Raw genomic sequence first — 12,323 nt, forward strand, 5'->3', positions numbered from 1 at the left:
CTATCTATCTATCTGGCGTGGTTTCAATAACTGACGTATAAGAAGCATTGCTGTCTTCGCGACCTTTGCTTACAGCCATACCACCTTAAAACCGCCCGATCTCGTCTGATCTCGGAAGCTAAGAAGGGTAGGGCCTGGTTAGTACTGGGATGGGAGACTGCTTAGGAATACCAGGTGCTGTAAGCTTTTTCAGAGTTGAGGAAAACTGGTGAAATCTATGTCAAATATCACAGAAAATATTTTGCAACTCACCTAATAATTTATCTATCTATCTATCTATCTATCTATCTATCTATCTATCTATCTATCTATCTATCTGGCGTGGTTTCAATAACTGACGTATAAGAAGCATTGCCGTCTTCGTGACCTTTGCTTACAGCCATACCACCTTAAAACCGCCCGATCTCGTCTGATCTCGGAAGTTAAGAAGGGTAGGGCCTGGTTAGTACTGGGATGGGAGACTGCTTAGGAATACCAGGTGCTGTAAGCTTTTTCAGAGTTGAGGAAAACTGGTGAAATCTATGTCAAAAATCACAGAAAATACTTTGCAACTCACCTAATAATTTATCTATCTATCTATCTATCTATCTATCTATCTATCTATCTATCTATCTATCTATCTATCTATCTATCTATCTATCTATCTATCTATCTATCTATCTATCTATCTATCTATCTATCTATCTATCTATCTATCTGGCGTGGTTTCAATAACTGACGTATAAGAAGCATTGCCGTCTTCGTGACCTTTGCTTACAGCCATACCACCTTAAAACCGCCCGATCTCGTCTGATCTCGGAAGCTAAGAAGGGTAGGGCCTGGTTAGTACTGGGATGGGAGACTGCTTAGGAATACCAGGTGCTGTAAGCTTTTTCAGAGTTGAGGAAAACTGGTGAAATCGATGTCAAATATCACAGAAAATACTTTGCAACTCACCTAATAATTTATCTATCTATCTATCTATCTATCTATCTATCTATCTATCTATCTATCTATCTATCTATCTATCTATCTATCTATCTATCTATCTATCTATCTATCTATCTATCTATCTATCTATCTATCTATCTATCTATCTATCTGGCGTGGTTTCAATAACTGACGTATAAGAAGCATTGCTGTCTTCGTGCCCTATGCTTACAGCCATACCACCTTAAAACAGCCCGATCTCGTCTGATCTCGGAAGCTAAGAAGGGTAGGGCCTGGTTAGTACTGGGATGGGAGACTGCTTAGGAATACCAGGTGCTGTAAGCTTTTTCAGAGTTGAGGAAAACTGGTGAAATCGATGTCAAATATCACAGAAAATACTTTGCAACTCACCTAATAATTTATCTATCTATCTATCTATCTATCTATCTATCTATCTATCTATCTATCTATCTATCTATCTATCTATCTATCTATCTATCTATCTATCTATCTATCTATCTATCTGGCGTGGTTTCAATAACTGACGTATAAGAAGCATTGCTGTCTTCGTGCCCTATGCTTACAGCCATACCACCTTAAAACAGCCCGATCTCGTCTGATCTCGGAAGCTATGAAGGGTAGGGCCTGGTTAGTACTGGGATGGGAGACTGCTTAGGAATACCAGGTGCTGTAAGCTTTTTCAGAGTTGAGGAAAACTGGTGAAATCTATGTCAAATATCACAGAAAATATTTTGCAACGTACCTAATAATCTATCTATCTATCTATCTATCTATCTATCTATCTATCTATCTATCTATCTATCTATCTATCTATCTATCTATCTATCTATCTATCTATCTATCTATCTATCTATCTATCTATCTGGCTTGGATTCAATAACTGACGTATAAGAAGCATTGCCGTCTTCGTGGCCTTTGCTTACAGCCATACCACCTTAAAACCGCCTGATCTCGGAAGCTAAGAAGGGTAGGGCCTGGTTAGTACTGGGATGGGAGACTGCTTAGGAATACCAGGTGCTGTAAGCTTTTTCAGAGTTGAGGAAAACTGGTGAAATCTATGTCAAATATCACAGAAAATATTTTGCAACTCACCTAATAATTTATCTATCTATCTATCTATCTATCTATCTATCTATCTATCTATCTATCTATCTGGCGTGGTTTCAATAACTGACGTATAAGAAGCATTGCCGTCTTCGTGACCTTTGCTTACAGCCATACCACCTTAAAACCGCCCGATCTCGTCTGATCTCGGAAGCTAAGAAGGGTAGGGCCTGGTTAGTACTGGGATGGGAGACTGCTTAGGAATACCAGGTGCTGTAAGCTTTTTCAGAGTTGAGGAAAACTGGTGAAATCGATGTCAAATATCACAGAAAATACTTTGCAACTCACCTAATAATTTATCTATCTATCTATCTATCTATCTATCTATCTATCTATCTATCTATCTATCTATCTATCTATCTATCTATCTATCTATCTATCTATCTATCTATCTATCTATCTATCTATCTATCTATCTATCTGGCGTGGTTTCAATAACTGACGTATAAGAAGCATTGCTGTCTTCGTGCCCTATGCTTACAGCCATACCACCTTAAAACAGCCCGATCTCGTCTGATCTCGGAAGCTAAGAAGGGTAGGGCCTGGTTAGTACTGGGATGGGAGACTGCTTAGGAATACCAGGTGCTGTAAGCTTTTTCAGAGTTGAGGAAAACTGGTGAAATCGATGTCAAATATCACAGAAAATACTTTGCAACTCACCTAATAATTTATCTATCTATCTATCTATCTATCTATCTATCTATCTATCTATCTATCTATCTATCTATCTATCTATCTATCTATCTATCTATCTATCTATCTATCTATCTATCTGGCGTGGTTTCAATAACTGACGTATAAGAAGCATTGCTGTCTTCGTGCCCTATGCTTACAGCCATACCACCTTAAAACAGCCCGATCTCGTCTGATCTCGGAAGCTAAGAAGGGTAGGGCCTGGTTAGTACTGGGATGGGAGACTGCTTAGGAATACCAGGTGCTGTAAGCTTTTTCAGAGTTGAGGAAAACTGGTGAAATCTATGTCAAATATCACAGAAAATATTTTGCAACGTACCTAATAATCTATCTATCTATCTATCTATCTATCTATCTATCTATCTATCTATCTATCTATCTATCTATCTATCTATCTATCTATCTATCTGGCTTGGATTCAATAACTGACGTATAAGAAGCATTGCCGTCTTCGTGGCCTTTGCTTACAGCCATACCACCTTAAAACCGCCTGATCTCGGAAGCTAAGAAGGGTAGGGCCTGGTTAGTACTGGGATGGGAGACTGCTTAGGAATACCAGGTGCTGTAAGCTTTTTCAGAGTTGAGGAAAACTGGTGAAATCTATGTCAAATATCACAGAAAATATTTTGCAACTCACCTAATAATTTATCTATCTATCTATCTATCTATCTATCTATCTATCTATCTATCTATCTATCTATCTGGCGTGGTTTCAATAACTGACGTATAAGAAGCATTGCCGTCTTCGTGACCTTTGCTTACAGCCATACCACCTTAAAACCGCCCGATCTCGTCTGATCTCGGAAGCTAAGAAGGGTAGGGCCTGGTTAGTACTGGGATGGGAGACTGCTTAGGAATACCAGGTGCTGTAAGCTTTTTCAGAGTTGAGGAAAACTGGTGAAATCGATGTCAAATATCACAGAAAATACTTTGCAACTCACCTAATAATTTATCTATCTATCTATCTATCTATCTATCTATCTATCTATCTATCTATCTATCTATCTATCTATCTATCTATCTATCTATCTATCTATCTATCTATCTATCTATCTATCTATCTATCTATCTATCTATCTATCTATCTATCTATCTATCTGGCGTGGTTTCAATAACTGACGTATAAGAAGCATTGCTGTCTTCGTGCCCTATGCTTACAGCCATACCACCTTAAAACAGCCCGATCTCGTCTGATCTCGGAAGCTAAGAAGGGTAGGGCCTGGTTAGTACTGGGATGGGAGACTGCTTAGGAATACCAGGTGCTGTAAGCTTTTTCAGAGTTGAGGAAAACTGGTGAAATCGATGTCAAATATCACAGAAAATACTTTGCAACTCACCTAATAATTTATCTATCTATCTATCTATCTATCTATCTATCTATCTATCTATCTATCTATCTATCTATCTATCTATCTATCTATCTATCTATCTATCTATCTATCTATCTATCTATCTATCTATCTGGCGTGGTTTCAATAACTGACGTATAAGAAGCATTGCTGTCTTCGTGCCCTATGCTTACAGCCATACCACCTTAAAACAGCCCGATCTCGTCTGATCTCGGAAGCTAAGAAGGGTAGGGCCTGGTTAGTACTGGGATGGGAGACTGCTTAGGAATACCAGGTGCTGTAAGCTTTTTCAGAGTTGAGGAAAACTGGTGAAATCTATGTCAAATATCACAGAAAATATTTTGCAACGTACCTAATAATCTATCTATCTATCTATCTATCTATCTATCTATCTATCTATCTATCTATCTATCTATCTATCTATCTATCTGGCTTGGATTCAATAACTGACGTATAAGAAGCATTGCCGTCTTCGTGGCCTTTGCTTACAGCCATACCACCTTAAAACCGCCTGATCTCGGAAGCTAAGAAGGGTAGGGCCTGGTTAGTACTGGGATGGGAGACTGCTTAGGAATACCAGGTGCTGTAAGCTTTTTCAGAGTTGAGGAAAACTGGTGAAATCTATGTCAAATATCACAGAAAATATTTTGCAACTCACCTAATAATTTATCTATCGATCGATCGATCGATCGATCGATCTATCTATCTATCTATCTATCTATCTATCTATCTATCTATCTATCTATCTATCTATCTATCTATCTATCTATCTATCTATCTATCTATCTATCTATCTATCTATCTATCTATCTATCTATCTATCTATCTATCTATCTATCTATCTATCTGGCTTGGATTCAATAACTGACGTATAAGAAGCATTGCCGTCTTCGTGGCCTTTGCTTACAGCCATACCACCTTAAAACCGCCTGATCTCGGAAGCTAAGAAGGGTAGGGCCTGGTTAGTACTGGGATGGGAGACTGCTTAGGAATACCAGGTGCTGTAAGCTTTTTCAGAGTTGAGGAAAACTGGTGAAATCTATGTCAAATATCACAGAAAATATTTTGCAACTCACCTAATAATTTATCTATCTATCTATCTATCTATCTATCTATCTATCTATCTATCTATCTATCTATCTATCTATCTATCTATCTATCTATCTATCTATCTATCTATCTATCTATCTATCTATCTATCTGGCGTGGATTCAATAACTGACGTATAAGAAGCATTGCCGTCTTCGAGACCTTTGCTTACAGCCATACCACCTTAAAACCGCCCGATCTCGTCTGATTTCGGAAGCTAAGAAGGGTAGGGCCTGGTTAGTACTGGGATGGGAGACTGCTTAGGAATACCAGGTGCAGTAAGCTTTTTCAGAGTTGAGGAAAACTGGTGAAATCTATGTCAAATATCACAGAAAATATTTTGCAACTTACCTAATAATTTATCTATCTATCTATCTATCTATCTATCTATCTATCTATCTATCTATCTATCTATCTATCTATCTATCTATCTATCTATCTATCTATCTATCTATCTATCTATCTATCTATCTATCTATCTATCTATCTATCTGGCGTGGTTTCAATAACTGACGTATAAGAAGCATTGCTGTCTTCGTGACCTTTGCTTACAACCATACCACCTTAAAACCGCCCGATCTCGTCTGATCTCGGAAGCTAAGAAGGGTAGGGCCTGGTTAGTACTGGGATGGGAGACTGCTTAGGAATACCAGGTGCTGTAAGCTTTTTCAGAGTTGAGGAAAACTGGTGAAATCTATGTCAAATATCACAGAAAATATTTTGCAACTCACCTAATAATTTATCTATCGATCGATCGATCTATCTATCTATCTATCTATCTATCTATCTATCTATCTATCTATCTATCTATCTATCTATCTATCTATCTATCTATCTATCTATCTATCTATCTATCTATCTATCTATCTATCTATCTATCTATCTATCTATCTATCTATCTATCTATCTATCTATCTATCTATCTATCTATCTGGCTTGGATTCAATAACTGACGTATAAGAAGCATTGCCGTCTTCGTGGCCTTTGCTTACAGCCATACCACCTTAAAACCGCCTGATCTCGGAAGCTAAGAAGGGTAGGGCCTGGTTAGTACTGGGATGGGAGACTGCTTAGGAATACCAGGTGCTGTAAGCTTTTTCAGAGTTGAGGAAAACTGGTGAAATCTATGTCAAATATCACAGAAAATATTTTGCAACTCACCTAATAATTTATCTATCTATCTATCTATCTATCTATCTATCTATCTATCTATCTATCTATCTATCTATCTATCTATCTATCTATCTATCTATCTATCTGGCGTGGATTCAATAACTGACGTATAAGAAGCATTGCCGTCTTTGAGACCTTTGCTTACAGCCATACCACCTTAAAACCGCCCGATCTCGTCTGATTTCGGAAGCTAAGAAGGGTAGGGCCTGGTTAGTACTGGGATGGGAGACTGCTTAGGAATACCAGGTGCTGTAAGCTTTTTCAGAGTTGAGGAAAACTGGTGAAATCTATGTCAAATATCACAGAAAATATTTTGCAACTTACCTAATAATTTATCTATCTATCTATCTATCTATCTATCTATCTATCTATCTATCTATCTATCTATCTATCTATCTATCTATCTATCTATCTATCTATCTATCTATCTATCTATCAATCTATCTATCTATCTATCTATCTATCTGGCGTGGTTTCAATAACTGACGTATAAGAAGCATTGCTGTCTTCGTGACCTTTGCTTACAACCATACCACCTTAAAACCGCCCGATCTCGTCTGATCTCGGAAGCTAAGAAGGGTAGGGCCTGGTTAGTACTGGGATGGGAGACTGCTTAGGAATACCAGGTGCTGTAAGCTTTTTCAGAGTTGAGGAAAACTGGTGAAATCTATGTCAAATATCACAGAAAATATTTTGCAACTCACCTAATAATTTATCTATCTATCTATCTATCTATCTATCTATCTATCTATCTATCTATCTATCTATCTATCTATCTATCTATCTATCTATCTATCTATCTATCTATCTATCTATCTATCTATCTATCTGGCTTGGATTCAATAACTGACGTATAAGAAGCATTGCCGTCTTCGTGGCCTTTGCTTACAGCCATACCACCTTAAAACCGCCTGATCTCGGAAGCTAAGAAGGGTAGGGCCTGGTTAGTACTGGGATGGGAGACTGCTTAGGAATACCAGGTGCTGTAAGCTTTTTCAGAGTTGAGGAAAACTGGTGAAATCTATGTCAAATATCACAGAAAATATTTTGCAACTCACCTAATAATTTATCTATCTATCTATCTATCTATCTATCTATCTATCTATCTATCTATCTATCTATCTATCTATCTATCTATCTATCTATCTATCTATCTATCTATCTATCTATCTATCTATCTATCTATCTATCTATCTATCTATCTGGCGTGGATTCAATAACTGACGTATAAGAAGCATTGCCGTCTTCGAGACCTTTGCTTACAGCCATACCACCTTAAAACCGCCCGATCTCGTCTGATTTCGGAAGCTAAGAAGGGTAGGGCCTGGTTAGTACTGGGATGGGAGACTGCTTAGGAATACCAGGTGCTGTAAGCTTTTTCAGAGTTGAGGAAAACTGGTGAAATCTATGTCAAATATCACAGAAAATATTTTGCAACTTACCTAATAATTTATCTATCTATCTATCTATCTATCTATCTATCTATCTATCTATCTATCTATCTATCTATCTATCTATCTATCAATCTATCTATCTATCTATCTATCTATCTGGCGTGGTTTCAATAACTGACGTATAAGAAGCATTGCTGTCTTCGTGACCTTTGCTTACAACCATACCACCTTAAAACCGCCCGATCTCGTCTGATCTCGGAAGCTAAGAAGGGTAGGGCCTGGTTAGTACTGGGATGGGAGACTGCTTAGGAATACCAGGTGCTGTAAGCTTTTTCAGAGTTGAGGAAAACTGGTGAAATCTATGTCAAATATCACAGAAAATATTTTGCAACTCACCTAATAATTTATCTATCGATCGATCGATCGATCGATCGATCTATCTATCTATCTATCTATCTATCTATCTATCTATCTATCTATCTATCTATCTATCTATCTATCTATCTATCTATCTATCTATCTATCTATCTATCTATCTATCTATCTATCTATCTATCTATCTATCTATCTATCTGGCTTGGATTCAATAACTGACGTATAAGAAGCATTGCCGTCTTCGTGGCCTTTGCTTACAGCCATACCACCTTAAAACCGCCTGATCTCGGAAGCTAAGAAGGGTAGGGCCTGGTTAGTACTGGGATGGGAGACTGCTTAGGAATACCAGGTGCTGTAAGCTTTTTCAGAGTTGAGGAAAACTGGTGAAATCTATGTCAAATATCACAGAAAATATTTTGCAACTCACCTAATAATTTATCTATCTATCTATCTATCTATCTATCTATCTATCTATCTATCTATCTATCTATCTATCTATCTATCTATCTATCTATCTATCTATCTGGCGTGGATTCAATAACTGACGTATAAGAAGCATTGCCGTCTTTGAGACCTTTGCTTACAGCCATACCACCTTAAAACCGCCCGATCTCGTCTGATTTCGGAAGCTAAGAAGGGTAGGGCCTGGTTAGTACTGGGATGGGAGACTGCTTAGGAATACCAGGTGCTGTAAGCTTTTTCAGAGTTGAGGAAAACTGGTGAAATCTATGTCAAATATCACAGAAAATATTTTGCAACTTACCTAATAATTTATCTATCTATCTATCTATCTATCTATCTATCTATCTATCTATCTATCTATCTATCTATCTATCTATCTATCTATCTATCTATCTATCTATCTATCTATCTATCAATCTATCTATCTATCTATCTATCTATCTGGCGTGGTTTCAATAACTGACGTATAAGAAGCATTGCTGTCTTCGTGACCTTTGCTTACAACCATACCACCTTAAAACCGCCCGATCTCGTCTGATCTCGGAAGCTAAGAAGGGTAGGGCCTGGTTAGTACTGGGATGGGAGACTGCTTAGGAATACCAGGTGCTGTAAGCTTTTTCAGAGTTGAGGAAAACTGGTGAAATCTATGTCAAATATCACAGAAAATATTTTGCAACTCACCTAATAATTTATCTATCTATCTATCTATCTATCTATCTATCTATCTATCTATCTATCTATCTATCTATCTATCTATCTATCTATCTATCTATCTATCTATCTATCTGGCGTGGTTTCAATAACTGACGTATAAGAAGCATTGCTGTCTTCATGACCTTTGCTTACAGCCATACCACCTTAAAACCACCCGATCTCGTCTGATCTCGGAAGCTAAGAAGGGTAGGGCCTGGTTAGTACTGGGATGGGAGACTGATTAGGAATACCAGGTGCTGTAAGCTTTTTCAGAGTTGAGGAAAACTGGTGAAATCTATGTCAAATATCACAGAAAATATTTTGCAACTCACCTAATAATTTATCTATCTATCTATCTATCTATCTATCTATCTATCTATCTATCTATCTATCTATCTATCTATCTATCTATCTATCTATCTATCTATCTATCTATCTATCTATCTATCTATCTATCTATCTGGCGTGGATTCAATAACTGACGTATAAGAAGCATTGCCGTCTTCGAGACCTTTGCTTACAGCCATACCACCTTAAAACCGCCCGATCTCGTCTGATCTCGGAAGCTAAGAAGGGTAGGGCCTGGTTAGTACTGGGATGGGAGACTGCTTAGGAATACCAGGTGCTGTAAGCTTTTTCAGAGTTGAGGAAAACTGGTGAAATCTATGTCAAATATCACAGAAAATATTTTGCAACTCACCTAATAATTTATCTATCTATCTATCTATCTATCTATCTATCTATCTATCTATCTATCTATCTATCTATCTATCTATCTATCTATCTATCTATCTATCTATCTATCTATCTATCTATCTATCTATCTATCTATCTATCTATCTGGCGTGGATTCAATAACTGACGTATAAGAAGCATTGCCGTCTTCGTGACCTTTGCTTACAGCCATACCACCTTAAAACCGCCCGATCTCGTCTGATCTCGGAAGCTAAGAAGGGTAGGGCCTGGTTAGTACTGGGATGGGAGACTGCTTAGGAATACCAGGTGCTGTAAGCTTTTTCAGAGTTGAGGAAAACTGGTGAAATCTATGTCAAATATCACAGAAAATATTTTGCAACTCACCTAATAATTTATCTCTCTATCTATCTATCTATCTATCTATCTATCTATCTATCTATCTATCTATCTATCTATCTATCTATCTAGCTGGCGTGGTTTCAATAACTGACGTATAAGAAGCATTGCTGTCTTCGTGACCTTTGCTTACAGCCATACCACCTTAAAACCGCCCGATCTCGTCTGATCTCGGAAGCTAAGAAGGGTAGGGCCTGGTTAGTACTGGGATGGGAGACTGCTTAGGAATACCAGGTGCTGTAAGCTTTTTCAGAGTTGAGGAAAACTGGTGAAATCTATGTCAAATATCACAGAAAATATTTTGCAACTTACCTAATAATTTATCTATCTATCTATCTATCTATCTATCTATCTATCTATCTATCTATCTATCTATCTATCTATCTATCTATCTATCTATCTATCTATCTATCTATCTGGCGTGGTTTCAATAACTGACGTATAAGAAGCATTGCTGTCTTCGTGACCTTTGCTTACAGCCATACCACCTTAAAACCGCCCGATCTCGTCTGATCTCGGAAGCTAAGAAGGGTAGGGTCTGGTTAGTACTGGGATGGGAGACTGCTTAGGAATACCAGGTGCTGTAAGCTTTTTCAGAGTTGAGGAAAACTGGTGAAATCTATGTCAAATATCACAGAAAATATTTTGCAACTCACCTAATAATTTATCTATCTATCTATCTATCTATCTATCTATCTATCTATCTATCTATCTATCTATCTATCTATCTATCTATCTATCTATCTATCTATCTATCTATCTATCTATCTATCTATCTGGCGTGGATTCAATAACTGACGTATAAGAAGCATTGCCGTCTTCGTGACCTTTGCTTACAGCCATACCACCTTAAAACCGCCCGATCTCGTCTGATCTCGGAAGCTAAGAAGGGTAGGGCCTGGTTAGTACTGGGATGGGAGACTGCTTAGGAATACCAGGTGCTGTAAGCTTTTTCAGAGTTGAGGAAAACTGGTGAAATCTATGTCAAATATCACAGAAAATATTTTGCAACTTACCTAATAATTTATCTATCTATCTATCTATCTATCTATCTATCTATCTATCTATCTATCTATCTATCTATCTATCTATCAATCTATCTATCTATCTATCTATCTATCTATCTGGCGTGGTTTCAATAACTGACGTATAAGAAGCATTGCTGTCTTCGTGACCTTTGCTTACAACCATACCACCTTAAAACCGCCCGATCTCGTCTGATCTCGGAAGCTAAGAAGGGTAGGGCCTGGTTAGTACTGGGATGGGAGACTGCTTAGGAATACCAGGTGCTGTAAGCTTTTTCAGAGTTGAGGAAAACTGGTGAAATCTATGTCAAATATCACAGAAAATATTTTGCAACTTACCTAATAATTTATCTATCTATCTATCTATCTATCTATCTATCTATCTATCTATCTATCTATCTATCTATCTATCTATCTATCTATCTATCTATCTATCTATCTATCTATCTATCTATCTATCTATCTATCTATCTATCTATCTGGCGTGGTTTCAATAACTGACGTATAAGAAGCATTGCTGTCTTCATGACCTTTGCTTACAGCCATGCCACCTTAAAACCGCCCGATCTCGTCTGATCTCGGAAGCTAAGAAGGGTAGGGCCTGGTTAGTACTGGGATGGGAGACTGATTAGGAATACCAGGTGCTGTAAGCTTTTTCAGAGTTGAGGAAAACTGGTGAAATCTATGTCAAATATCACAGAAAATATTTTGCAACTCACCTAATAATTTATCTATCTATCTATCTATCTATCTATCTATCTATCTATCTATCTATCTATCTATCTATCTATCTATCTATCTATCTATCTATCTATCTGGCGTGGATTCAATAACTGACGTATAAGAAGCATTGCCGTCTTCGAGACCTTTGCTTACAGCCATACCACCTTAAAACCGCCCGATCTCGTCTGATCTCGGAAGCTAAGAAGGGTAGGGCCTGGTTA

Source organism: Lipophrys pholis, assembly GCF_963383615.2.
Source record: "Lipophrys pholis genome assembly, chromosome: 1".
Lineage (NCBI taxonomy): Eukaryota > Metazoa > Chordata > Actinopteri > Blenniiformes > Blenniidae > Lipophrys > Lipophrys pholis.